Source organism: Ornithorhynchus anatinus, chromosome 1 (assembly GCF_004115215.2).
Source record: "Ornithorhynchus anatinus isolate Pmale09 chromosome 1, mOrnAna1.pri.v4, whole genome shotgun sequence".
In the NCBI taxonomy this organism is placed as follows: domain Eukaryota; kingdom Metazoa; phylum Chordata; class Mammalia; order Monotremata; family Ornithorhynchidae; genus Ornithorhynchus; species Ornithorhynchus anatinus.
In genome coordinates this window covers 91,341,857-91,369,109 of record NC_041728.1, presented here as the reverse complement: position 1 = coordinate 91,369,109, position 27,253 = coordinate 91,341,857, and positions in this window count along the sequence as shown.

The window sequence follows — 27,253 nt, the reverse complement described above, 5'->3', positions numbered from 1 at the left end:
TCTAGTGCTAACCTTCTCACTGTGCCCAAATCTCTCCTGTGTCACCACCAACCCCTGGCCCATATCCTGTCTCTGGCCTGAAACGCACTCCTTCCTCAAATCAGATAGACTATTACTCTCCCCCACTTCAAAGCCTTATTGAAGGCACATTTTCTCCAAGAAACTTTCCCAGACTAGGCCCCATCTATTTTCCAAGATGCCACCAGGAAATCTGAAACTGCATTTCCATCTTTACCTCACAAGCAAAGTCACCTACTTCTTGCTCCTCCAAAGGTCACCTCCTAATGCTCTCTTCTTCCCTGTTTCTACCCTCTTGCTCACACTGTTGCTCTAGCCTAGATAGAAATCCCTCACTTCCCCAAATCCATCAGAACTTAGCTCTCCCCATATAACTCTAAACCTCCTAAAACCTCATCTCCCCCACCCAGTCTTCCCTGATTAATTCCCAATCCCAAGTCTTAACAACCTAACAGCAACCTCTAGGCACCCATTATTTTATATATAGTCATCCTCAGCACTTGTGCACATATGTATATTCATCTGTACATTTAAGTATTCATCAAGCGCTTAGTACAGTCAAGCACTTAGTACAGTGCTCTGCACATAGTAAGCGCTCAATAAATACTATTGAATGAATCCTGATTTCACTGTATGTAAATATTTTTAGGTTTGTCTCCCCCATTAGATTAAAAGACCCCTGTGGAAAGGGAATGTGTCCTAGGTTTCTGTACCAGATGCTTAGTACAGTTTATTACACTCAGGAAGTGGTCAAAAAAAAACTGAAAGAAAGACTACTGTGGGACCCAATACACTCTGATGCCATAAATCACAATCTTTGTTATATTTTTGTCTGTTTGTAACACCTGACACTGTTTTGGCTTTTGCTTCTTTGATTCATGGTAATAATTTTGATATCTTTAAGCACTTATGTCCCAAGAACTGTGCTCAGGGCTGGGCTTAGTGTGTTTACACTCACATGATTTATGTTTCTTCAAGCCCATTCACTACTGAGGGTTGATACCATTTGGCAAGTCACTGTACTACATGGTACTTCTTCATTTAAATCAGTCAAAAAAGACATGTATTTGGGGAAAAATAGCACTCTTCAAGGGAGATCTACATCACTCTGTACCTTGAGCCAATGCATCTTCAGGAAAGCAAAAAGATTAGGGAAATGAGTAACTGCTTATGAATGGAAATTTTCCCGGCCAAAGGACGTTTATAGGCTGGGTTGAGGGAGATTGTGTCTTCCAATCTGTCATATCATTACAACATTCTTTCTGCATCTAATAATGGATTCAATTCATTCATATAATTCATTTGGTAGTATTTGGTGAGTAGTCTACTATGTCCAGAGAACTGGATGAAATACTTGGGAGAAAATAGTCAAAGTAAGATTTAATTGTATTTATTGTATTGAATTGTATTTCTTGAGTACTTACGGTACACAGAGAGTTGGGGAGAGCACGATATAACACTAAACAGACATATTACCTTCCCACAGTGAGCTTTCAGTCAAGAGAGGGAGACAAACATTAATATAAATAAATAAATTACAGATATATATATAAGTGCTGTCTCTCTACCTCCACTGCACCACCCAGCTATCGCCCATCTCTTTCCTATGCTCCTGGCCAAGCTAGTACAATTGACTGTTTGCAACTTCTGTCTCCACTTCTCCACTTGCAATTCACACCTTGACCCTTTTGAATCCAGCTTCCTCCCCTCCACTTCACTGAAACTGCTCTCTCCAAGATCGCCAGTGGCCTCCACCTCTCCAAAAGATAGTCTTCTCTTACCTCTTTGGCCACTCTTGTGTCTCTTTCTCTGGGCCCTCCTCTACCTCTCATTTTGGTTATAAGTGTTTCTCAGGGCTTGGATCTGGGGCCTCTTGTGTTCTAAATTCACACTCCCTTCCTTGGGGAGTACATTTACTCCAGTGTCTTCAACTACCACCTAATAAGAACAACAATAATTGTGGTATTTGTGAAGCGCTTACTATGTGTCAGGCACTGTATTAAGCACTGAGGTGGATACAAACAAATGAGGTTGAATATAGTCCCTGTCTCACGTAGGGCTCACAATCTTAATCCCCATTTTATTAATTCATTCATTTATTCATATTTATTGAGCACTCACTGCGTGCAGAACACTTTGTTAAGTGCTAGGGAGAGTACAATTAAAGAGTAAACAGACACAGGCCCTCCCTATAGTGAGGTCATAGCCTAGAGGCAGGTAGGCAAACATCAATACAGATAAATAAGTTACAGTTATGCATGTAAGTGCTGTGGGGCTAGAAGGCCAGGGGATGAACCAAGGGAGCAAGTCAGGAGAAGAGAACAGATAAGGTAACTGAGGCAGAGAGAAGTGAAGTAACTTGTCCAAGATCACACAGCAGACAGTGGCAGAGTCAGGATTAAAACCCAGGTCCTTCTTACTCCCAGTCCCGGCTCTATCCTCTAGGCCACATGCTTCTCTGTAAGAATATAAAAAAAAGTACAAGATTATTTCCATTTTTTCATCCCCTCCTCCTCCATACCTTATCTCACCTTGGCTTCACAGACTCCGTCCTCTCCTGGTTCTCCTCTTATCTCTCTGGCCGGTCATTCTCGGTCTCCTTCGCTGGCGCCTCCTCCCCCTCCCATCCTTTAACTGTTGGAGTTCCTCAAGGGTCAGTTCTTGGCCCTCTTCTGTTCTCCATTTACACTCACTCCCTTGGTGAACTCATTCACTCTCACGGCTTTGACTACCATCTCTACGCAGATGACACGCAGATCTACATCTCCGCTCCTGTCCTCTCCCCCTCCCTTCAGGCTCGCATCTCCACCTGCCTCCAGGACGTCTCCACCTGGATGTCTGCCCGCCACCTAAAACTCAACATGAGCAAGACTGAGCTCCTCATCTTCCCTCCCAAGCCAGGTCCTCTCCCAGACTTCCCCATCACCGTGGATGGCACGACCATCCTTCCCATCTCTCAGGCCCGCAATCTCGGTGTCATCCTTGACTCATCTCTCTCGTTCACCCCACACATCCTGTTACCAAGACCTGCCGGTTTCACCTTCCCCAGCGCTTAGAAGAGTGCTCGGCACATAGTAAGCGCTTAACAAATACCAACATTATTATTATTATTATTACCTTTACAATATCGCCAAGATCCGCCCTTTCCTCTCCACCCAAACGGCTACCTTACTGCTACGGGCTCTCGTTATTTCCCGGCTAGACTACTGTGTCAGCCTTCTCTCTGATCTCCCTTCCTCCTCTCTCGCCCCGCTCCAGTCTATTCTTCACTCCGCTGCCCGGCTCATCTTCCTGCAGAAATGATCTGGGTATGTCACTCCCCTTCTTAAAAACCTCCAGTGGTTGCCTATCAACCTCTGCTCCAAACAAAAACTCCTCACTCTAGGCTTCGAGGCTCTCCATCACCTTGCCCCTTCCTACCTCTCCTCCCTTCTCTCTTTCTACCGCCCACCCCGCACACTCCGCTCCTCCGCCGCCCACCTCCTCACCGTCCCTCGGTCTCGCCTATCCTGCCATTGACCCCTGGGCCACGTCCTCCCGCGGTCCTGGAACGCCCTCCCTCCTCACCTCTGCCAAACTAATTCTCTTCCCCTCTTCAAAACCCTACTTAAAACTCACCTCCTCCAAGAAGCCTTTCCAGACTGAGCTCCCCTTCTCCCTCTACTCCCTCTACCACCCCCCCTTTCACCTCTCCGCAGCTTAACCCTCTTTTCCCCCCATTTCCCTCTGCTCCTCCCCCCTCCCTTCCCATCCCCTCGGCACTGTACTCGTCTGCTCAACTGTATATATTTTCATTACCCTATTTATTTTGTTAATGAATTGTACATCACCTTGATTCTATTTAGTTGCCATTGTTTTTACGAGATGTTCTTCCCCTTAACTCTATGTATTGCCATTGTTTTTGTCTGTCTGTCTCCCCCGATTAGACTGTAAGCCCATCAAATGGCAGGGACTGTCTCTATCTGTTGCCGACTTGTTCATTCCAAGTACAGTGCTCTGCACATAGTAAGCGCTCAATAAATACTATTGAATGAATGAATGAATAGTATTTATTGAGTGCTTACTGTGCGCAGAGCACTGTACTAAGCACCTGGGAGAGTACAGTATAACAATAAACAGACACATTCCCTATTCACAAGGAGCTCATAGTCCAGAGGAGAAGACAAACAGCAATATTAACAAATGAACTACATAAGTAGTTCATTTACAAATTAACATTTACAAATTTACAAATTTGCATTTATAAATGAAGTTCATAAGTGCTGTGGGGCTGCATAAGTATTGTGGGGCAGGACTGAGTATCAAAGGGCATAAGGGCTTTTTTGTACTCTCCTAAGTGCCTTAGGACAGTTCTCTCCAGAGTAAGTGTTCAGCAAATGCTATTAATTGGTTTAAAAGATATGCTCCTCCACTCTTTAGGATCTTATAATCTAATTGATTCCCTGAGATCTTGGTCTAAACACATGTAAAATAAAGCTTATTCATGGCCCTAGGGCTCTGTAGACTTACGACTTCCTTGTTTGGTCAATTTGCATGATTTGATTTCTAGTGTGCCTTACAAGTAGAGTAAAAAGTTTCCAAAACTAAACAAACAAAATCTCTTATAATGGATTTTCCAACATTGTTAGAATTACCAACATAGTAATCTTTTGGATTCAACACTTGGAATTGGAGACTGGCACTTCTGGAGTTAGATTTTGGCATATTTTCAATGTCTTCTATTCTTCCCCATAAATATCTCCTCTTTGCTTAAATTCAGGTTAGGCAATTCTTGCTCCATAAAATCACCCTGCAATGATTATGAAGAAAATGTACCTGGAATCACTATGAGGAAAAACAACTTTCTACTAAGGCTTAAAATACTGCACTCACTTTGTACCTGTAATCACAAACTACTGGACTAGAGAATGAATATTTCTGAAGTCATATTAAATCAATCATATTTATTAATAATAATAATTGTGGTATTTGTTAGGCTTACTATGTGCCAGGCACTGTACTAAATGCTGGATCGGGTTGGACACAGACACTGTCCTATATGGGGTTAGCCATCTTAATCCCCATTTAACGGATGAGGTTATCGAGGCACAGGGAAACTAAGTGACTTGCCCAAGGTCTCACAGCAGACAAATGATGGGGTCAGGATTATATCCTAGTGCTTCTGACTCCTAAGACTGTGCTCTAACCACCAAGCCATGGAAGACCTCTTACTGTGTACAGGTCACTGTACTAAGCGAGTGGGAGAGTACAACACAAACATAATAGACACATTCCCTGCCCACCAAGATCTTACAGTCTAGAGGGAATGTCAGTATCTATAATGGTCTATAGTATGATGCAAAGAAGTGACAATTTTTCCCCAGTCCTACTGTATTCTAGTTATACAGATAACACTGACACATTTCAAATAAAGTATTAATACTACAAACATTTTTTACTAGAGAATAATTATCTGAGAATGTCATTTCCTCCTATTTATTCTAATACCTGCTTGTTTAAGGCCATTTTAGTATACTGTCAAGGAAGAAAGTTGACTTTGCTTTTCACAGCTCTTATGAAGTAAAACAGATGCTGGATCTAGTGATGACTTAAGGTGCATTTCTCTATCCTTATTAAGTTATTTTCTTTGCTTCTAGTTTGATTTTAAAGTGGTGGGGAAAGGAACTTCTCAGTTCACCTTTGAAGAAAACTGCCAACTTCCTCACAATAGAAAATGGTAAACGAAAAGAAAATGGTTTGTTTACCGAAACCTGAACCCCTTTGCAACAAAGTCCCGCAGAGTTTATTATCTTGTCATTAAAACCTTTGGCTTGATAAATTTCCCTATAAAATGAACCTGAGACCTTATTCATAAAAAGGAAAATGCAACACAGTCTTTACCGTGTATGAAAGAGATTCAGTGTAAAAAGATCTTTTTTTCTTCTGTTTCTAGTTAGATAATCAGATCTCATACCTAGACAACATTTTTCGACCAGTAAGAGCAGAAACGACCCTCTTGAGTTACGGTCTAGTTGAATTGGACCCTTTGTTTTTAATAGAAGAATTTAAAAAGCTACGGGGCTCCTTCATGAAAACAGTAATACATTTCACACAGTTGCATTTGTATTAAATTACCCTTTCCTGAAAACCAAAACAATTCTTTCTTGGGTTTTAATGATTTACCTGACATTCAAATTAAGATTATTTCACCTAAAAGATCAGATTAGGTAAAGTGCTATCCCTAACAATGTGATTTCCCTCAGCGATTCCTCTGATTCAGAACGCCTATCATTTGCCCTGAAATGGAAGAAAAAGGCAATTTGCACATTGGAGTGTGAACATAGTTCTTCTGCAGGGAAATCCCCCTTTCATTTCAGTGTTTACAAATATAGTTGTGCTTCTCCCTTAAAGAAGCCACAAATGATGGTGAAAATCATCCATAGATCCATTCATACATTCATTCATTCATTCAATCTTATTTATTGAGCGCTTACTGTGTGCAGAACATTATACTAAACGTTTGGGAGAATACAATACAACAGTAAATAGACACATTCCCTGCTCACGATGACCTTACAATCTAGAAGGGGAGACAGATATTAATATAAATAAATTACAAATATTTGCATAAGGTCTGTGGGGCTGTGGCAGGGATGAATAAAGGAGCAGGTGAAGGTGACAAAGAAGAGAGTGGGAGAAGGGGAATAAGAGGGCTTAGTCAGGGAAGGCCTCTTAGAGGAGATGTGCCCTTAATTAGGCTCTGAACGGGGAGGGGAGGGAAAGTAACTGTCCACATGTGGCTGAAGAGGTCAATGTGGGAACCCATCTTAATTTCTCTGTGCACCCACAAAGATGATCCTTAGTCATGTCTTTGTGTTTGTTGTTCGCAGCGTCTGGCACTGTTTTTGCTTTGGCCTCCTTTTCTCAAGATGCAATTCAGTGTTTAGATCTGCACAATTTATGTTTCTCTTCACGCCCATCCACTACTGAGGGTCCGTACCATTTGGCAAGTCTCTGTACTATGTGTTATTTCTGCATCTAAATCAGTCAAAAGGGCCACAGTATTTGGGGAAAAATAGCACTCTTCCAAGAATATCTAATCATTCCATCCTTCGATCCAATGGATCTGCAGGGAAAATGAAGAGGCAAGGGAAATGAGTACGTATATATTAATGATCTTGTGGAAGCAAATTTGCAGGCCTCATACTATGTTGAGGGAGAACATATCTTGTAAGCTATGTCTTTTGAAAGCATGCTTTGTGGAAGGAAAAAAAAGAAAGCTACAGGTCATTTTCTTCAGAAAGATCATTTGATTTGAAATGGGTAGACACTAAGTCGGTGGGAGGAGTCATAGGCTACTTTCAAGACCTTCTGAAAATAGTAGTTATTTTGCTAAATTCTGTATGTTTCTTTGCTGTCTCCTGCCCAGAGTTTAATCCACAGCAATTTCATTGTGTTATAGACACAAATCTGGGGTTCCAAAACCAATCAGTGGTTTTAATTAAACATTTACTGAGTGCCAAGCACTGTACTATTTAAACCACTACCCTACAGATGGAAGCTACTTTATGTCAAATAAAAAACAGGGAGAGGGGAGGAAGAACAGCAGTGAAGAAACCCTTTAAATGTGATGGCCTGTTTACTGCTAGAGGGGTTTGTTTGTCTACAGTGGCTTTAACTTCAGTTTCCTGTTATCTTTGAAATCCTATAGTAGATAAAGCCTAAAGGAACAGCTCATTAGACAATCAGCTTTGAAGGTATGGAGCTGAAATCTAGGTGTAGCTACTGCCCCAAAACTATTCTCCCAGTCCATGTAGACTACTATCAAGGATTTCATTCAGATTTTTTTTAATTTATTTCAAGGGGAAAAAATGGGTCTATAGAGACAGAGTAGAATTAAAATCACCATCAGTTCTGCTTTGTTAATCGTGTGAAATCCATCAGTGGGTTTTCTTGAGCACTTACCTTCTTCCTTTAAAAACACTGTAGTACCCCAAGGGGAGGGAGACCTCACAGCTGTGATGTGATGGTGAATTGTGTTGTGATACTGTGCTGGTAGTCATACAGAATTAGGGGGGGCGTGTTGGTAGACACACAAAATTAGGGGGTAAGAGGAAGAGGAAGCTTATCCAGCAACTACCACCACTATCTCCTTCCTCCTCCTCCTCTCTGGAAACACCAAATGCTGTGGCCACCACTGCCTTTGCCCCTAGGACTGATCTGACCTTTCCTGGGACCTGAGAGGTTGCAAGGCAGCCTGAAGCAACATGCTTCCCGCTGAGCAGGAAACACTGATTCCCCATTCTAGTTTGGGCCCATTGAACAGGAGTGCAGCAGCGGTGCCAACAGCAAGGATGAAATAGAGAAGCAGCGTAGCCTAGTGGATAGAGCACCGGCTTGGGAATCGGAAGGACCTGGGCTCTATTCCCGGCTCTGTCACTTGTCTGCTGGGTGACCTTGGGCAAGTTAATTTACTTCTCTGTGCTTGAGTTACCTCATCTATATTCTGGGGATTAGGACTCCGATGCTCACGTGGGGCATGGACTGTGTCCAACCTGATTATCTTGTGTCTACCCCAGTGCTTAGAACAGTGTTTGACCCAAAGTACAGTGCTTAACAAATATTATCATTATTTCTAGCTATCCTCTGTTCCTTTTCTCCTTTTCCTTTCTGACTTTCCTCTTTCGCTTTCCTTTTCCTTCTTTTCTCCTTTTCTCTCGGTCCCCTAAATATTTTGGTTTTGCCTTCCCTTGTTGCCCCTCCCTACTCACGATGTTCCAACTACTCTCTTTCCAGACCCATCCTTTCTTACTGAACCTATTTCTGCCACACCTGGAGTAACTGGAAATATATTCATAGTATGTGTTGGGGGTGAGAGGAAGAAGCCTTAAATGAACCAACCCTCCCCTTCAAATTCCACATCACTGGAGATCAGTGACAACCCTAAAAATAACTCCTTCCCAAACCATCCCAACTCATTCACATGTGAGGCTGCTGGTGAGAATAAGAGAGCCTCGATCCCCAGTTCTGCTAGCAGGTCCAGAGTCTGAAACATTTACATCCTTTTTTTTTATAGTATTTGCTAAGAACTTACTATGTGCCAGACACTGTACTAAGCGCTAGGGTAGATATAACAATCAGATTGGCACAGGCCATGTCCCATATGAAGGCTCACAGTCTTAATCCCCATTTTACAGATGACAGAATTGAGACACAGAGAAATTAAGTGACTTGCCCATGGTCACACAGCAGACAAATGGCGGAGCCCGGATTAGAACACAGATCGTTCTGACTCAATCGATCAATCAATTAATGGCAATTATTGAGTGCTTACTATGTGCAGAGCGCTGTACTAAGCACTTGGGACGGTACAGTACAACAGAATTAGGAGTCACGTCCCCTGTCCATAATAAACTCCCAGGCCTATGCTCTATCCACTAGGCCCGGCTACTTCATTCTTTCTTCATGAAGTCAGAATGTGATTCTGTCATGATATCCAATGCACGCTGAAGCAGAATGAGGTGAGCCCCTTGTGTTTTAAAGTAAGGCATGGTCAGGGTAAACAAGGGTTAATCTCCCAAACCTTACTAGGAAAACGCATATCAACAGGGAAATCACATAAGAATCCAGAACAAATTTGCAGAGTACATTATTCATGGTCTAACCCTATCTCTAAAACCCTGCAAATTAGCAGATACCAGATGATCCCCAATGTACCTCCCAGCCGGACTTGAGGTATTTTTATTTGGTCATTCAAAGGATAAAGATCTATGTGTGCCCCTGTATATGTTACCAAAATGAATGGGTATTTAATTACGCTGCTCATTTCCTAAAAGGAAGTCCCATTTAAAGATGTGCGGCATGTTTTGCCAGCAGCCATACCACCTTAGGAGGAATTCTTGTCAGATCTCTTAAGATAAGCAGGGTCAGGTTGGACGAATAATGAGATAGGAGACCTTTGAGGAAAACCACCCTTAGGGAAGGAAACTGCCATTGGTCAATTGGCCACCTATTTCCTTTAACTCAGCTGTGGATTGGAGGCCCAGGAGAATGAATGTGACAGGGGATCAGACTAAATTTTAGAAGAGATGGGACATGGATGAGGATTGTGAGATTAACTTTTTCCTTCCCAGTGTTGCAGTGAAAGTTTTGGACCCTGACTAGTTACCCAGTTATCAACTATTTCCAGCAAGCTCTTTTTCTAGACTGAAAGCTCCTTGTGGATAAGGATAGTATCTACCAGCTCTATTGTATTGTACTCTCCCAAATATTTAGTACAGTGCTCTACACAAGTAAACACTCAATAAATACCATTTATCGCTTAATTAATAGTAAGCTATTCCCCATGTGTTCAGCCTCTGTCTCTCTCTGCCTAGCGAATTTTCATGGACTTGCATGTCAGGAATCTGCATGTTCTAGTAGAAAGAGCAGGAGTCTGGGAGTCAGAGGTCCTGGGTTCTAAGCACAGCTCTGCCACTTAATAATAATAGTAATTATTATACTTTGCTAAACAGTTACTATGTGCCAAACATGTTCTAAACACTGGGGTAGGGACAAGTTAACCAGGTTGGACAGAGTCCCTGTCCCATATGGGGCTCACAATCTTATCCCAATTTTACAGAAGATGGTAAATGAGGCCCAGAGAAGCAAAGTAATTTGCCTAAGATCACACAGCAGACACGTGGAGGAGATAGGATTAGAACCCAGGCCTTCTGGCACCCAGGCCCATACTGCCACTCTGCTCCTCTAATACACACACTTACCTGCTATGTGTGTCTTTAGGAAAATCACTTTATTTTTCTGGGTTCCAGTTTGAGAAGCAGCATGGTTTAGTGGAAAGAGCACGGGCTTGAGAGTCAGAGGATGTGGGTTCTAATCCTAGCTCCACCACTTGTCTGCTCTGTGACCTTGGACAAACTGCTTAACTTCTCTGTGCCTCAGTTACCTCATCTGTAAAATGGGGACTAAGACTATGACCCCCAAGTGGGACAACCTGATTACCTTGTATCTACCCCAGAGTTTAAGAACAGTGTTTTGCACAGTAAGCACTTAACAAATACCGTAATTATTGACTTCATCTGCAAAATGGGAATTAATGCCTACTCCCTCCTACTTAAGACTGTGGGACCCATTTAAGACAGAGCCCAGATCCTACCTGATTATCTTGTCTGGGGTCTGAACATCATTCAGTGTTGGATCAACAGAACTAATTTTTCCCACCACTCAATCTGGGAAGGGAAAGCTCCACATTGAGCAGAACTATCAGAGAAGCTAATAGTTTCACCTTTCAGCCACTACCTTCTTTCTACCCCACTTCCAGAATGGTCTGGTGGAAAGAGTATTAGCCTTGGAGTCAGAGGACCTGGGTTTTAATTCTGGCTCTGTCAATTGCTTGCTTTGTGACACTGGGCAAGTCACTTGACTTCTCTGTGACTCAGTTTCTTCAACTGTAAAATGGGAGTTCAATACCTGTTCTCCCTCCTACTTAGACTGTAAGGCTCATGCGGGACAGGGACTGTGTTTGACTTAATTGACCTGTATCTACCCTAGAGCTTAGAACAGTGTTTGACACATATTAAGCATTTAACAAATATTTTAACAAAAGAGGTTTACATGAGAATGCTAAAAACACTCGCACTATTTCTCTTTGTGTCTAATGGCTGCATCCCACTTCAGAGGTGGGCAAGTGTTATTTAGAGAGGGAGAACACTGATAATGAGAGTGTGTTTTAATCAACTTTGAAAAATGATTTCCATTACAGCCTACGTTACTGCTCCCCTTTGATTGATTTACTGATTGCTTAGCCGAAGCACTGGGTGAAGGGGTGCAAAGGGACACACTTCAAACAATCAATCAGTGGTATTTACTGAGCACATACCATGTACAGAGGACTATACTAAGCGTTTGGGAGAGTATAACAGAGTTGGTAGATACACTTCCTGCCTACAAGGTGTTTACAGTTAGAGGACCTTATCATCCATGGTGCCTCCTGTCTGAACCAGCTGCAAAATTCCACTCAGTCATGCCCTCACATGCCACTGTCTTTGGAATTCAGCAGTCCAGGAGGTTGCTGACTCCAAGCCAGGTGGAGCAATCCGAGGCCAAAGCAGCAGGATGGATTTTGACCTGCTTTGACACCACAGAACTTAGGGAGGTCAGGATTGTTGTGAAGTTGGCTCAGCAAGTAATAATGATGGTATTTGTTAAGCATTTGCCATGCACCAGGCTCTGTACTAAGCGCTGGGGTGAGGACACGCAAATTGAGTTAGACACAATCCCTGTCCCATGTGGGGCTCACAGTCTCAACCCGCATTTTACAGATGAGATAACTGAGGCCCAGAGAAGTGAAGTGATTTGCCCTAGATCACACAGCAGACGTGGCAGAGCTGGGATTAGAACCCACGACCTTCTGACTCCCAGACCTGTGCTCTCTCCACTACGCCCCGTTGCTTCTTCAGGTCGGTGGTAGTGGGGGCTGTTTGGTCATGGATTTCTGAGTCACAGGGCACCCTGAGCAGACAACAGACCTCCCATGTTGGATCGCCAACCCCCTGACCATCTCGGCCATGTCGGCTTAAGGGCCTAGTCCATTCTTCAGTGCACAGTAGACATTCAATAAAGCCTTCTCCGCTACCTCTAAACAGAGCAACTGGTTTCTTATCCTTCCCTTCTGCCCACCCAGTGCACCGGGTTTCAATATGCTCTGTGAATGCCTCACCTCGGGGACATTAACTGCTCCCGGGTGTCCCTGACAGCAGTGTGGTCTAGTGCTTAGAACAAGACCCTAGAAGTCAGAAGGTCCCGGGTTCTAATCACAGCTCCGCTGCTTGCCTATTGTGGGAACTTGAAGTGAAGTCACTTCACTCCTCTGGGTCTCAGTTAGCTCATCTGTAAAATGGGGATTAAGACTGTGAGTCCCATGTGGGACAGGGACTGTGCCCAGCTTGATTTGTTTGTATTCAGTCCAGTGCTTAGTTCAGTGCCTTGCACAAAGTAAGCACTTAGTAAATACCATGATTATTATTATTATTCTCCCCCCACCCCCCAGACACCCACACTGCCCCAGGGACTGCACCCACTCTCCTCCACGTTATCAAGGAGGCTCTATCCCATCCTGCTTTCCTCCACTGGTGGGAAAGAGAAAAATCCCCATGTCCTAAGACCTCTACAAAACCCCCGGGAAAACTGGGAGTTGCTTAATCAGTCGCTGTAACTCTGGGTGTTTTTCTGAACTCCGAGCCACAGGGAACCCGAAATTCTGTTCCTCTAGTCCCAGCCCCCTTAGATTTTTTTTTGTTTATAGTTTGTGAATTTATCCTTGCCTTTTTGTTGTTTGAATAATTTTACTGTCTCTTGCCCATCCCCCTCCACATTGAATAAAATCTCTCTATTATTGGTTTAAAGCACTCAAACACCTTGCCCCCTACAGTGTGAGCTTCCTCTAGACCATGAGCTCAGTGTGAGCAGGGAGTGTGTGTCTGTTTGTTATGGTATTGTACTCTCTGAAGGGTTTAGTACAGTGCTTTGCACACAGAAGTGCTCAGTAAATATGACTGAATAAATGAATACCTCAACTCACTACTCTCCTACTACAACCCAGACCGCACACTTCATTTTTCTAATTCTAAACTTCTCACTTCCCCTCTCAGGTTCACACCTGGAGAGTTCCCAGTATTCCACCATTCATTCATTCATTCGTTCATTCAATCGTATTTATTGAGCACTTACTGTGTGCAGAGCACTGTACTAACTGTACTAAGTACAATTCAGCAACAAATAGAGGTTATCCCTACCAAACAACGGGCTCACAGTCTAGAAGGGGGAGACAGACAACAAAACAAGTAGACAGGCATCAATACCATCAAAATAAATAGAACCATAGATAAATGCACATCATTAATAAAATAGTGTAATAAATATGTACAAATATATACAAGTGCTGTGGGGAGGGGGAAGGGGATAGAGCAGAGAGAGGGAGTAGGGGCAATGGGGAGGGAAGGAGGAACAGAGGGAAAGGGAGGGCTCAGTCTGGGAGCAGTCTCGACTACAAAAAGGAGAGCCAGGCAGAGGCCTATCCAGTCCATACCTAGCTTGGGAAGAGGCTAGCGAGTGGCAGGTAAACTGCTACAAGTCAAAACTCACCTGTGCTGGGCAGCAGCAGCATAGGATACAATCAAGGGCAAAGATTCAAGTTTACTGTACAGGAGGCAATGGTAAACCACTTCCTTATTTTAACCAAGAAAACTCTATGGATACAATACCAGGATGATGGCAGATGGAGGTGAGGCGTTCTGGATAAGATATGTCCATGGCATCACTACAGTTCGAAGACGACTTGGCATAAGACAAGACAAAATTCTCACTGAATCTCAATCTTGTCTATCTCGCCTCTGAACTCTCACCCACATCCTGCCTCTAGTCTGGAACGCCCTACTTCCTCTTGTCTGACAGGAAATTACTCCCTTCCCCTTCAAAGCCTTATTGAAAGCACATCTCCTCCAAGAGGCCTTCCCTGACTAAACCCTCCTTTCCTCTTCTCCCACTCCCTTCTGTATCACCCTGTCGTCTTGCTCTCTTTCTTCATCCCCCTCCCAGCTCCACAGCATTTATGTACATATCTGTCATTTATTTATTTATATCAGTGTCTGTCTCCTCCTCTTGACTGTAAGCTTGCTGTGGGCAGGGAATGTACCTGTTCACTGTCATAGTGTACTCTCCAAAGTGTTTAGTACAGGGATCTGCACACAGTACGAACTCAAAGAACACAACTGACTGATTGACTTCCTTTGTTTCTGTCTCCAGTTCTCTTGTGGCTTAGATTGTGAGCCCCCTGAAAGCTGAGGACCATGACTTATTACCACCTACATATTCTTTCCCAGTGCTTATTAAAGCGATCTGCATTCATTAAGCACCTAATAAATAGTAGTACTCCTTCTCCTCTTCCTATCAGGGATCACAGCCCTGGACCACACAACTTTTCCCATTGCCTCAGCCCAGGGAGTTGGGATGGGGGAAGATCAGTGGAGGGGTGTATTGGAATGTGACAATTGCATCCAACTTAAACCTCATCTCCTGTTAGAGCAGCTGCAGCATGGCCTTGCAGTTAAAGCACAAGCCTGGGAGTCAGTAGGTCATGGGTTCTAGTCTTGTCTCTGTCACTTGTCTGCTGTGTGACCCTGGGTAAGTCATTTCACTTCTCTGTGCTTCAGTTACTTCATCTGCAAAATGGGGATTGAGACAGTGAGCCCCATGTTGGAGATGGACTGTGTCCAATCTGATTTGCTTATATCCACCCCAGGACTTAGTACAGTGCCTGGCACATAGTAAGTGCTTAACAAATACTACAATGATTATTATTATTACTTTCTGTGACTAGAGTCATAGAGCCCTGTGTATCCGACCACTTTGCATTCCCCTCCACATCCCTCCCACACCATGCTGGGATTTCCTGACTGTGAAAAGCGCTAGTCTTGGTGACCCCTAGCGTGATGATGATGGTATTCGTGTCAAGCTTACTATGTGTCAAACACTGTTCTAAATGGTGCGATAGATTGGACTCAGTTCCTATCCCATATGAGGCTCACGGTTTCAGTAGGAGGGATGACAGGTATTGAATGCCCATTTTACAGATGAGAAAACTGAAGCACAGAGAATTTAAGTGACCTGCCCAAGGTCACACAGCAGGTAACTGGTAGAGCTGGGATTAGAACCAACATCCTTTGACTACCAGGTTTCTGCTCTTTCTACTTGGTCATGCTGCTTCTCAGCATGGCTCTACTAAACATCTCTGGAGGGCCAAAGCTGATCTCCAAGACTAGGGTGCCAATCTAGCTCCCCATCACTGGAATCAGACAAGCTTCTCTCTGACAGAGGGGTGATGCACTTAAAGATGGTTGTTTCCCAACCATTTTATTTTCCGGGTTAGATTTCTGTGAATCACTGTCACCTGTGGAAGGGGCAGAGGAACTTTCACACTGTGGAGAGGAAAAGAGAAAGTACGTGGATACACCAACCAGAAAGTCATTTACTTCCTCGTCCCTACAGTCCAGGATCCAACCTGAGTTGCATTTTGATGAATTTTTATTAACCAAGGAAAACTTATTGCCCTGTTAGTTTTTGTTGAGATTGGGAATTTGCTGCCTCATTTAACAGCTCATGCACTTGTGAAAAGTCAAACCAAATACATTCCTAGTTTCTTGGGGAAAGCATCCAGAGACTAGGCTGGTTATGAGCCCATTATTTTACATATTCAGCTGGTACTTTTCTTTGACATAGGAATAATAATTTCCATAGTAGTAATAGAATTTGCAAGACACACAAAATATAGTAATGTTGTACTTTCCAATGTACAAGAGTAACTGCTTTAGATAGGCAATAGATCATGATTAACATAATTAAAAAGCAAAGATCAAAATTTTAAATCCAGTACACTGGGTATTTGTTTTTGAGAGTGTCCATTACTGGACACATTTTAATGTTCAATTTTATTTTTAACCTAAATATTTAACAGCTCATAAAATGCTGTCAAAATTCCACCCTCCAGAGAATAAACTTAAAATTTAAAAAAGCCAGATGAAGAAAAATAAGTGCCGATCCATATCAACACTGGAGTTGATGAGCATTGTTAAAGTTAACAGTAGCTGTCCTTTGCATTCTCAAAGCAAAATTAACTCCTTAGGAAGACTTTACAGAATAACACCAATATTGATTTTGATGATTTTTCTTTAATTGTAAAAGTACCAAAATGACTAAAAGAGAGAACTCCAGAAGCACAGGAATCAACTCACAAAAGACAGGAAATTCAGAAATAAGGTTGAAAAATCTAACCTTAATTCAACCCATTTTATTATGCATTGAAATAAAGGAATTTCATACATAAAGCCCTTAAAGTGAAAGAAGAAAAATACTGGGGTCAATACACTGTAGTAAAGGTTGAAACTCTTCATCTGCTTGCCTGGGAATTGAAGCTCATGGAGTAAGTAAAATCACCCACAATTTAAAGGTATTCTGAGCAAGGACCCTACTGGCTGAAATATCCAAAGCCCAATCATGCTTTAAACATGTTCACACGACCCCCACAGATAGAAAATCAACAGAAAACTCACTTGTGCATCAGAAAGCTGAATTTGGCCCCTGGAGACACAATGGACTTTCAGCCTTAGGCTTTATCTGTTGCTCTGCAACAGCCTCCCTGTCCCAAGGAGGTGAACTCAATTGCCTCTAATGGGTAATCGCTTCTAGCTGTGGTCAGTTCACCATGACAGAGAGGTGGAAATCATTTCCTTTTGAATTTATAACAGATCAAATCTCTCCTTCTGAAACTTGATTTAATCATAATAATAATAATAGTAGTATTGTTAATTGTTTACTATGTGCCAGGTGCTGTATTAAGCGCTGGGGGGGATACAAGCAAATTGAGTTGGATACCGTCCCTGTCCCATACTCATTCATTCATTCATTCATTCATTCAATAGTATTTATTGAGCGCTTACTATGTGCAGAGCACTGTACTAAGCACTTGGAATGTACAGTTCGGCAACAGATAGAGACAATTCCAGTGACGGGTTTACAGTCTAATCTGGGGAGACAGATGGACAAAAACAAGACAACATAATCACGATAAATAGAATCAAGGGGATGTTCACCTCATTAACAAAATAAATAGGGTAATAAAAATATATACAAATGAGCACAGTGCTGAGGGGAGGGGAAGGGAGAGGGGAAGGAGCAGAGGGAAAAGGGGCTTAGCTGAGGGGAGGTGAAGGGGGGAAGGAGGAGGTTCACAGTCTCAATCCTCATTTTACAGATGAGGAACTGAGGTCCAGAGAAGTGAAGTGACTTGCCCAAGGTCACAGAGCAGACAAGTGGGGGAGCTGGGCTTAGAACCCATGTCCTTCTGTCTCCCAGGCCCGTGCTCTATCCACTGTACTAAGATGCTTCTAAATAAGTAATTTATAGAATATAATTTAAAGATATGTACATAAATGCAGTGGGGTTAAGAATGGGATAAAAATCAGAAGCCCAAAGGTCACTGATCTAAGTGTATAGATGATGCAGAAAGGAGAGGGAGCCAAGGAAAAGAGGGCTTAATCAGGGAAGGCCTCTTGGAGGGGATGCTTTGAATGTGGGGCGAGGTGGTGGTCCAATATATATGGAGGATTTGGGAAAAGGAGTTCCAGGCTAGGGGGAGGAAGTGACAAAATAGATGAGATTGGGGCACAGTGAGTAAACGGGTACTAGAGGAGCTAAGTGTGGGGGCTGGGTTGTAGTAGGAGTTCAGTGAGGTGAGGTGGGAGAAGCAAGCTGATGGAGTACTTTAAAGCCAGTGGTAATTTTTATTTGATGCGGAGGTGAAAGGGCAGCCACTGGAGGTTTTTAAGAAGTGGGGAGACAAGGACTGAATATTTTTTAGAAAAAAGACATGCAGCAGAGTGAAATACGGACTTTCGTGGGGAGAGACGGGAGGCAAGGAGGTCAGCGAGTAGGCACATGCAGTAGTCAAAGTAGGATAGGCTAAGTACTTGTATCAGCAGAGTAGCAGTTTGGATGGAAAGGAAAAGGCAGATTTTAGCAATACCATGAAGATGGAACTGATAGGACTTCATGACAGATTAAATACGTGGGTGGAATAAGAGAGAAGAGTAGAGGACAACACCATAATTAGGGCTTGTGAGCTAGAGAGGAAGTGGTTTTATTTACAGTGATGGGAAAGATGGAGAAGGATGAGGTTTGAGGGGGAAGATGAGTTCAGTTTTAGACAGGTCTAGTTTGAGGTGTGGCGGAACACCTGGACACCTACATAGAGATGTTCAGAGGGCAGAAGAAAAAGTGAGATTTCAGGGAAGGAGAGAGGTCAGGGCTGAAAATGTACATTTGGGAAACATCTGCATAGAGATGGTAGTTGAAGCCATAGGAGCAAATGTGTACTCCAAAGGAGTGGGTGTAGATAGAGAATAGAAGCAGATCCAGAACGGAACCTTAAGGGACTCCCACAATTAGGGGAAAGGAGGCAGATAAGAAGCCTGTGAAAGGGACTGAGAATGAGCAGTCAGAGAGATAGGAGGAGAACCAGGAGAGGACAGTATCAGTGAAGCCAAAGTTGGATAATGCTTCCAGGAGAAAGGGGTGGTGTACTCTGTTGAAGGCAGCTGAGAGGTCTAGGAGGATTAAGATGAATTAGAGGCCATCAGATTTGTTGAGAAGAAGGTGATCCGTTACCTTAGAGAGGGGCTGTTTCTGTTGAGTGAAGGGAGCGGAAGCCAGATTGGAGAGAATTGGAGGAGAGGAAGTAGAGACAGCAGCTGTAGAAAACTCACTCAAGAAGTTTAGAGAGGAATGGTAGGAGGGTGATGGGGTGATAACTAGAAGAAGCCATGGAATCAAGGGAGGGATATTCTAGGATAGGGGAAATATAACCATGCTTGAAATCATATTGCTTCTCCATGAAAGAGAACATCACAGCAGACCAGAGAAGGGGTAGAAGATGGGAGAAGCGGAGTAGAGACTCTCATACCATCCTCATTGCTTCTCTCCCCACCATCCAGTCATTCCAATGACTGCAGCCCAGCCTCCTCTACCCAGAGCCTACAGGCGCTCACCACAGCCCCTGGGCCTGGAGCCTTCAGTCTCTAGTTTGAATTAGGTTGGGTTCTGACAAAATGAGACCAGATCTAGAGGGGGCTCCCCCATGCCAGTTGCTTAGTGCCACGTCTACAGCCAGCTTCTGCCACCTTTGTGTGTCTGCTGAGATTGGTTAAGTGCTTACTGTGTGTCAGGTACTGTATTAAGCTCTGGGGTGGATACAAGTAAATTGGGTTGGACACGGTCCCTGTCCCACATGGAGCTCGCAGTCTCAATCCCAATTTTTACAGATGAGGTGACTGAGGCATGGAGAAGCAAAATGAGTTACCCAAAGTCACACAGCAGACAAGTGGCAAAACCGGGTCTAGAACCCATGATCTTCTGACCCTCAGGCTCGTGCTCCATTCACTACACCATGCTGCTTCTCATCGGCATGGGGAAACAGGACCAAGTCTGGGATATTGGGATGGGAAGGAAACCTGCTCCGAACAGGGGAAAGTGGGAAGGAAGCAAGGCAAGGAAAGGTGGGAGCTAGGAGGGAACCGATTTATTGACAGTAATTGGATGTAACTGCAGGAGAAGACCTCGCCTCTAGGCTATAGTTCATTCATTCATTCAATAGTATTTATTGAGCTCTTACTATGTGCAGAGCACCGGACTAAGCGCTTGAATGTACAATTTGGCACCAGATAGAGACAATCCCTGCCCACTGATGGGCTTACTGTCTAATCAGGGAGACAGACGGACAAAAACAATAGCAATAAATAGAATCAAGGAGATGAACATCTCATTAAAACAATAACAATAAATAGAATCAAGGGGATGTACATCTCATTAACAAAATAAATAGGGTAATAAAAATATATACAAATGAGCGGATGAGCACAGTGCTGAGGGGAGGGGAAGGGAGGGGGGAGGAGCAGAGGGAAAGGGGAGGAAAAGGGGGCTTAGCTGAGGGGAGGTGAAGGGATTAGGCAGAGAGGCAGCAGAAAGAGCAGAAGGAAAAGGGGAAGCTCAGTCTGGGAAGGCCTCTTGGAGGAGGTGAACTCTCAGTAGGGTCTCCAAGCTCTTTGTGGGCAGGGAATGTTTCTACTATCTGTGTTGTATTGTACTCTCCCAAACCCTTAGTTTAGTGCTCAGCACACAGTAAGTGGTTAATAAATATGATTTATTGATTCGCTGATTATCTTTCTAGACCATAAACTCATTGTAGGCAGGGAATACATCTGTTTATTGTTACAGTGTACTCTCTCAAGTGCTTAGTACAGTGCTCTGCACACAGTAAGTGCTCAATAAATACAATTGATTGGATGAATGAATGAATGAATGAATGAATACAACTTGTAGGGAAAACCACCAATAGGTGCCACACTTGACCCTGGGTTACATGCATTCATTCAATTGCATTTGTTGATCGCTTACTGTGTGCAGAGCGCTGTACTAAACCCTTGAGAAAGAACCATACAACAATAAATAGCCACATTCCCTGCCCCCAGTGAGTTTACAGTCTAGAGGATGAGTTTTTGTGGCGGCCAACCATAAAGCGGCCACAGAACCCACAACACATTACCAGTGAAAGAACAGTATCCAAAAGCCTCCTCTTTCCCAGGTGGGCGTCCCTCACCCCATCACTGCTAAAAAATGGGGTGAACCTTCTCCCTGGCCAAGGCAGGAAGTGGAAGAAGGCATTCTCTCCTCATGGTCCCTGGAGTCCTGAGGGAGGAGAAGCCCTGGGCCAAGGGGTCACAGCACAGTAGAGCTGCACTTTGCTCATCCTGGAAGGTGCCAGGTAGCCAGAGGGGATGGCAGCAGCAGAAATAATTTACCTTCTCACTTGCTCTGTTCCACTGACCTTTAGGCCAGTATGTGTTCGTGTGTATGAGACAAGGAGGAAAGGTGGTTGTTGTGGGGGAGAATGTATGTAATGGAGGGATGTATGGAGACTTCAGATGAAGCCGATGGAATACCCTGTTTTTAACGTGTATCTTCAGTGCAATGAAGAATGGCAGTGCATATTACAAAAGAGGATTTAAGAGCAGGAAGGACCCACCTGGTGATGTTTTTTTTTTTCCCTCTAAGTAGCTTATTAAATGGAACAAGCTTTCTTGATTGGCTCACAAGTCATTTTTTTCCTGAAGTAATTTCCATTTTCCCTGGCGAAGTGTATACCAATGCCAGTATACTCAGTTATACCTCAACTGGAGCAGTGATTTCCCTGCTTCGATGTCTGTTGAAGTTTCTTTCTAGACTATTAGGATTCTCATTTGTTTTGAGAGCCATATTTAGAGAAATATCATCATTGGCCAATGACACACACACACACATGCACCCACACAAAATAATAAATATAATACTTATGGTATTTGTTAAGTGCTTACTATGTGCCGAGCATTGTTCTAAGCGCTGAGGTAGATACAAGGTAAGCAGATTGTCCCACAGGGGGCTCACATTCTTAATCCCCATTTGACAGATGAGGTAACTGAGGCACAAAGAAGCTAAATGAGTTGCCCAAGGTCACCCAGCAGACAAGTGGCGTAGCCAGGATTAGAACCCATGTCCTCTGACTCCCAGGCCTGTGCTCTTTCCACTAAGCCATGCTGCTTCTCGAAATAGTGAATGTTAGATGGATCAAGCGACTTCTGATGAAATGTCCTATAAATTTCAAGGACATTTAAAAAATTCTAAAACTAATAATCCAGGTAAAAAAGAAAATGTCACACCATTGTCCTGTAAATTTTAAAAACCTCAAGGTTTCTTCCACGTCTCCATTTTCTATTTCAGCTTTTTTAAAAGTGTAAAATGCGGTGTATGTTACCATGACAAAAAAGATGTTTCACAACTCTCTGATATATTTTACAGTTTTCCCAGATGATGGATGACTGCTTATGATTAATGTTATTATTAAATACCCTATTAATCTTGTGGTCCTATTCTTTCTAGCCTTTCCCCACAGCCTATATTAGACTTCATATTTGACTTCCTTTTTGTTTTATACTTTAAAGACAATATTTCTTATCTCCTGTTCATCTGTGATTACGGCAAAAAAGTCTTTTGAAACAATTTTGGTCCATTAAGACAACTTAAAAATAATGCCCAGTTTATCAAGAACCTTGTGGAGATTTTGTTCTTCAAAAGACTCCAGGGATAACCTGAAAACCAGTAACTAGGAAGCAAATGAATGTGACCTTTTAGAATATTTTGAGGCAGATCCTAGGACTTTGAAACAAAACATCCAAAAGATCTACAATGCTTTATTAGTTTCCCTTGCTTGAAAAGGAAATCTCTTCACAGACTACTGCCCACTGTTATCTGATCTGTTTGGATATTGACATATCATACTACAAGATATTTATCCCTAAATCTTAGTCAGACTCTGAAACACTGTGGGATGGGTTTTTTTAATTACATAAATCTGGGTCTATTCATGCAGTGCACACACCAAAACATGCCGTACCAAAATATGGTAAAAATGGATGATGTGGTTCTTGTTCATTAATCTCAGTTTTCATGATGACAAAAAGAAAAAGAAACAGTAGAAATCTTTTCTGTTGAAGTTTCCATTTAGTGCTGTACAACAGGTACCATTCTCAATCAATCAATCAGTGGTATTTATTAAGTGCTTATTATGTACGGAACACTGTATTAAGTGCTTGGGAAAGTGCAATATAACAGAGCTGGTAGGTATGATCCCTGCCCACAAGAAACTAACAGTCTAGAGGAGGGGACAGACATTAAAATAGATGCAGGATAGGGAAAATAATAGAGTGCTTAAAATAGAGAAAAAAGTGAATACTTGAACATTCAGTTATGTATCCACTTGAGCAGAAAGAAACCAAGGGTTAATTATATTTTAAATAACAATAATAATAATGATGATGGGATTTGTTAAGTGCTTACTATGTGCCAATCACTGCGGGAGATACAAGGTTATTAGGTTGTCCCAGGGGGGCTCACAGTCTTAATCCCCATTTTCCAGATGAGGTAAGTGAGGCACAGAGAAGTGAAGTGACTTGTCCAAAGTCAAACAGCTGACAAGCAGCGGAGCTGGGATTAGAACCCACAACCTCTGACTCCCAAGCCCGTGCTTTTTCCACTAAGCCACACTGCTTATCACTGGGTGAACCAACTCTAAATTGCAAATAATGCAGGAGCAATGTAGCAGTCTCCACTTCATTTTGAGTGAAATGTTATTGTTTGGCTTGGTGGGAAGCAGTGTGACCTAATGAGTTCTAATTCCGGCTCCACCACTTACCTGCTGTGTGATCTTGGACGAGTCACATAACTCTTCTGGGCCTCAATTTCCTCAACTGCAAAATGGGGATTAAATCCCTGTTCTCCCTCTTGCTTTGTCTGTAAAACTCCATGTTGGACAGGGATTGTATCCAGCCTGTGTAACTTGTAGATTACCCCAGTGCTTAGAACAGTGCTAGACACAGAATAAGTATTTACTAAGTACCATTTTAAAAAGTGATACAAAACCACACAGGAGGAAATACCTGAACATCAGACCACACAGAGTAAAATGAAATTTGTCTCCCTCCTTAGAGCAAGCACAGGGAAAACATGAGTAATAACTGTCATTCATTTCCCCTTATAAACAATTAATAAGTTGAGGTTCAACTAAATAGTTGGTCCTTATGCTCACGCTAATTCCCCCTAAAGCTATAGAATGTCCTAGGAAAAAAGAAGGTTTTGTTATTAAGAATCATGACAAGATGATGAACTTTGAGGAATTCTGCCTCTGAGTGCTTTTAGCCTGACACTTTGGGATATGACTCCTACTGGAATGTTACCTTCAGAAGCAATTCTTTGGGGTAATGAATATGTAAATTGGATTTTCAAGCTAGAGCTTCCATTACCTTTGCTTTCTTTTATGTGTGATTTGTGCCATTCAGTGTGACCCTTAGAAAGACAATGTCTTAATGTTATGTGAGTATTGGGAATGATGATAGAACCTCATTCATTTGCATTTTGGTAAACTGCAAACCTGTGCATGTTTGAGAAAGGAGCCAGTGTTTAACCCAAGAGGAAATGAGTTGCTGATTTATGAGGGGTCACCTGACAGTTGTGGGTGTATAAGTGACAAACAAAGCACTTTATAACGCTTATTATAATGTTAGTTTTCGTTCAGATGATTGCTCAACTCATGTTTTCATTGTGGGAAAGTGTCTTTCTGCTTCACTGCTATTCTTTTGTTCCTCCTCGTGTTGTTGTAATTTTTCTGTTGACCAAATCTGATGATTTGTGTTGAATATTCAAGAAGAGGCTAATAGGCTAATGTGTGTGTGTGATTTACAAGCACACATGTACACACACCTAGAGGGATCCAATAAGGTGTTGCCTGTAGCCCTGAATACTATATTGCAGTAAGAGATTTTTTAAAAATTGCAACCTTACAAGATCTGTGATCTCCCTAAATCTCCCTAAAAATCTCTCTGCTCCTTTCCAATTCCCCGACCCTCTTTGACTCTCCCTTTAGTCTCTGCAGTAACTCGAGGAAATTTCTCACCTCTTCCCTAAATCTCCCCCCTCCACCTGTGCTTCTGACCCCAACTTTTCAGACCTTTTTAAAACACTCGCCCTCATCCCTTCTTCACTCCTTGACTACCCTCTTCAACTGTTCACTTTCTAATGGCTTCTTCCCCACTGATTTATAACATGCTTATGTCTCCCCTATCCTAAAAATGCCCTCCCTTGACTCCACGGCTCCCTCCACTTTTCACCCCATCTCCCTCTTACCATTTCTCCCCAGACTTTTTGAGAGAGTTGTTTACACCCACTGTCTCCACGTCCTATCCTCCAGTTCTCTCCTAGAACCCCTCCAGTCTGGCTCCCAACCACTTGACTCCACAAAAACAGCTCTTTCTAAAGTAACCGATAACCTTCTTCTCACCAAATCTGATGGCCTCTACTCCATCCTAATCTTCTTGGACCTCTCAGCCACCTTTGACACAGTAGATCATTCCCTTCTCCTGGAAACGTTCTCCAACCTTGGGTTCACTGACACTGTCCTCTCTTGGTTCTCCTCCTAGCTCTCTGATCATTCCTTCTCATTCTCTTTTGCTGGCTTCTCCTCTCCCTCCCACCCTCTGACAGTAGGGGTCCTTTGAGGCTCAGTTCTAGTTCCCCTTCTAGTCTCCACTTCCTTGGAGAACTCTTGTGATCCTGTGGGTTCATTTACCACCTCTAAGTAGGGGATTCCCAAATCTCCATCTCCATCCCTGACCTCTCTCTTTCCATACAATCTAGCATGTCCTCCTGCCTCCAAGACATATTTACTTGGATGTCCCGCCGAAACCTCAAATTGAATATGTCTAAAAGTGAACTCCTTATCTTCCCACCCAAATCACTCTAGACACCACCACTATCCTCTCCATCTCAAAGGCCCAAAAACTTAGCCTTGTCCTTCACTCATCTCTCTCATTCAACTCACATATTCAATCTGTCACCAGATCCTGTCGGTTCTACCTTCACAACATTATTAAACTCTTTCCTTTACTCTCCATCCAAACTGCTACTATGCAGATCCAAACCCATATCCTAACCCACCTTGACTACTTCATCTGGCTCCTCACCAACCTCTTGCCTCCTGTCTCTCCCCACTCCAATCCATACTTCACTCTGCTGCGTGGATCACCTATCAACAAAAACGTTCTTCTCATGTCTCCCCACTCCTCTCCATTGCCCATTCACCTTCACATCAAACAGAAGTTCCTTACCAATGGCTTTAAAGCACTCAGTCAGCTTGGCCCATCCTACCTCATCTCACAAATCTCCTGCTGCAGCCCAGCTCGCACCCGCCACTCCTCTGGTTCCAGCTTACTTACTGTGCTCCTATCTCATCTATCTCACTACCGACCCCTTTTCCACGTTCTCCCCTTAGCATGGAACTCCTTCTCCATTCATATACACCAGACCGGCACTCTCCTCACCTTCAAAGCATTATTAAGGTCACATCTTCTCTAAGACGTTTCCCGATTAAGCTCTCTTTTCCAGGCTCCCTCTCCCTTCTGTGTCATTTATACACTTGGATCTGTGACCTTTGGGCATATGATATTTGCTCCATCCTTAACCCCACAGCACTTATGCACATATCTTTAAATTGTATATTACAAATTACTTATTTAGATCAATGCCTGTATTGTCATCAGAGAATTTTCCATGCTAACTCCGTTATATTGTTCTCTCTCAAGTGCTCGGGACAGTATTCTGCACAGGCTAAGTGTTCAATAAATACCTTTGATTAATTGATTGACTGACATAACCTCCTTACAAATCCACTCCATTTCTCCATCCTCAACAAAGGAACCCCCTGAAGCCATCGAACCCTCCACTCTGGGTCTCCCCATCTCCCTCTCCCCCAACTTTTCCTTTCTCAGAGCAGCAGCTTCAGGGGACTAGGATGTGATGGTGGGGAAAGCAGGTGGCGATGGTGGAGGAAGAAGGGGTGGTGACTCTTCTTCTTTGACCCCCACCTTCTCCAAGGCTCTCCTTAATGTCCAGTTTTCTGCACCCCAAATTCTCCCTCCCTCTCTCCCTGTCCTTCCTCCACTGTGCCTCCCTCTGCAGCTCCAGTGTGATGGGCCTTATTAATGCCTGTCTCCTCCTCTAGGCTATAAGCTCTTTATGGGCAAGGAATATGTCTTAAGACTCTGATGTACCATTCTCTCCCAAG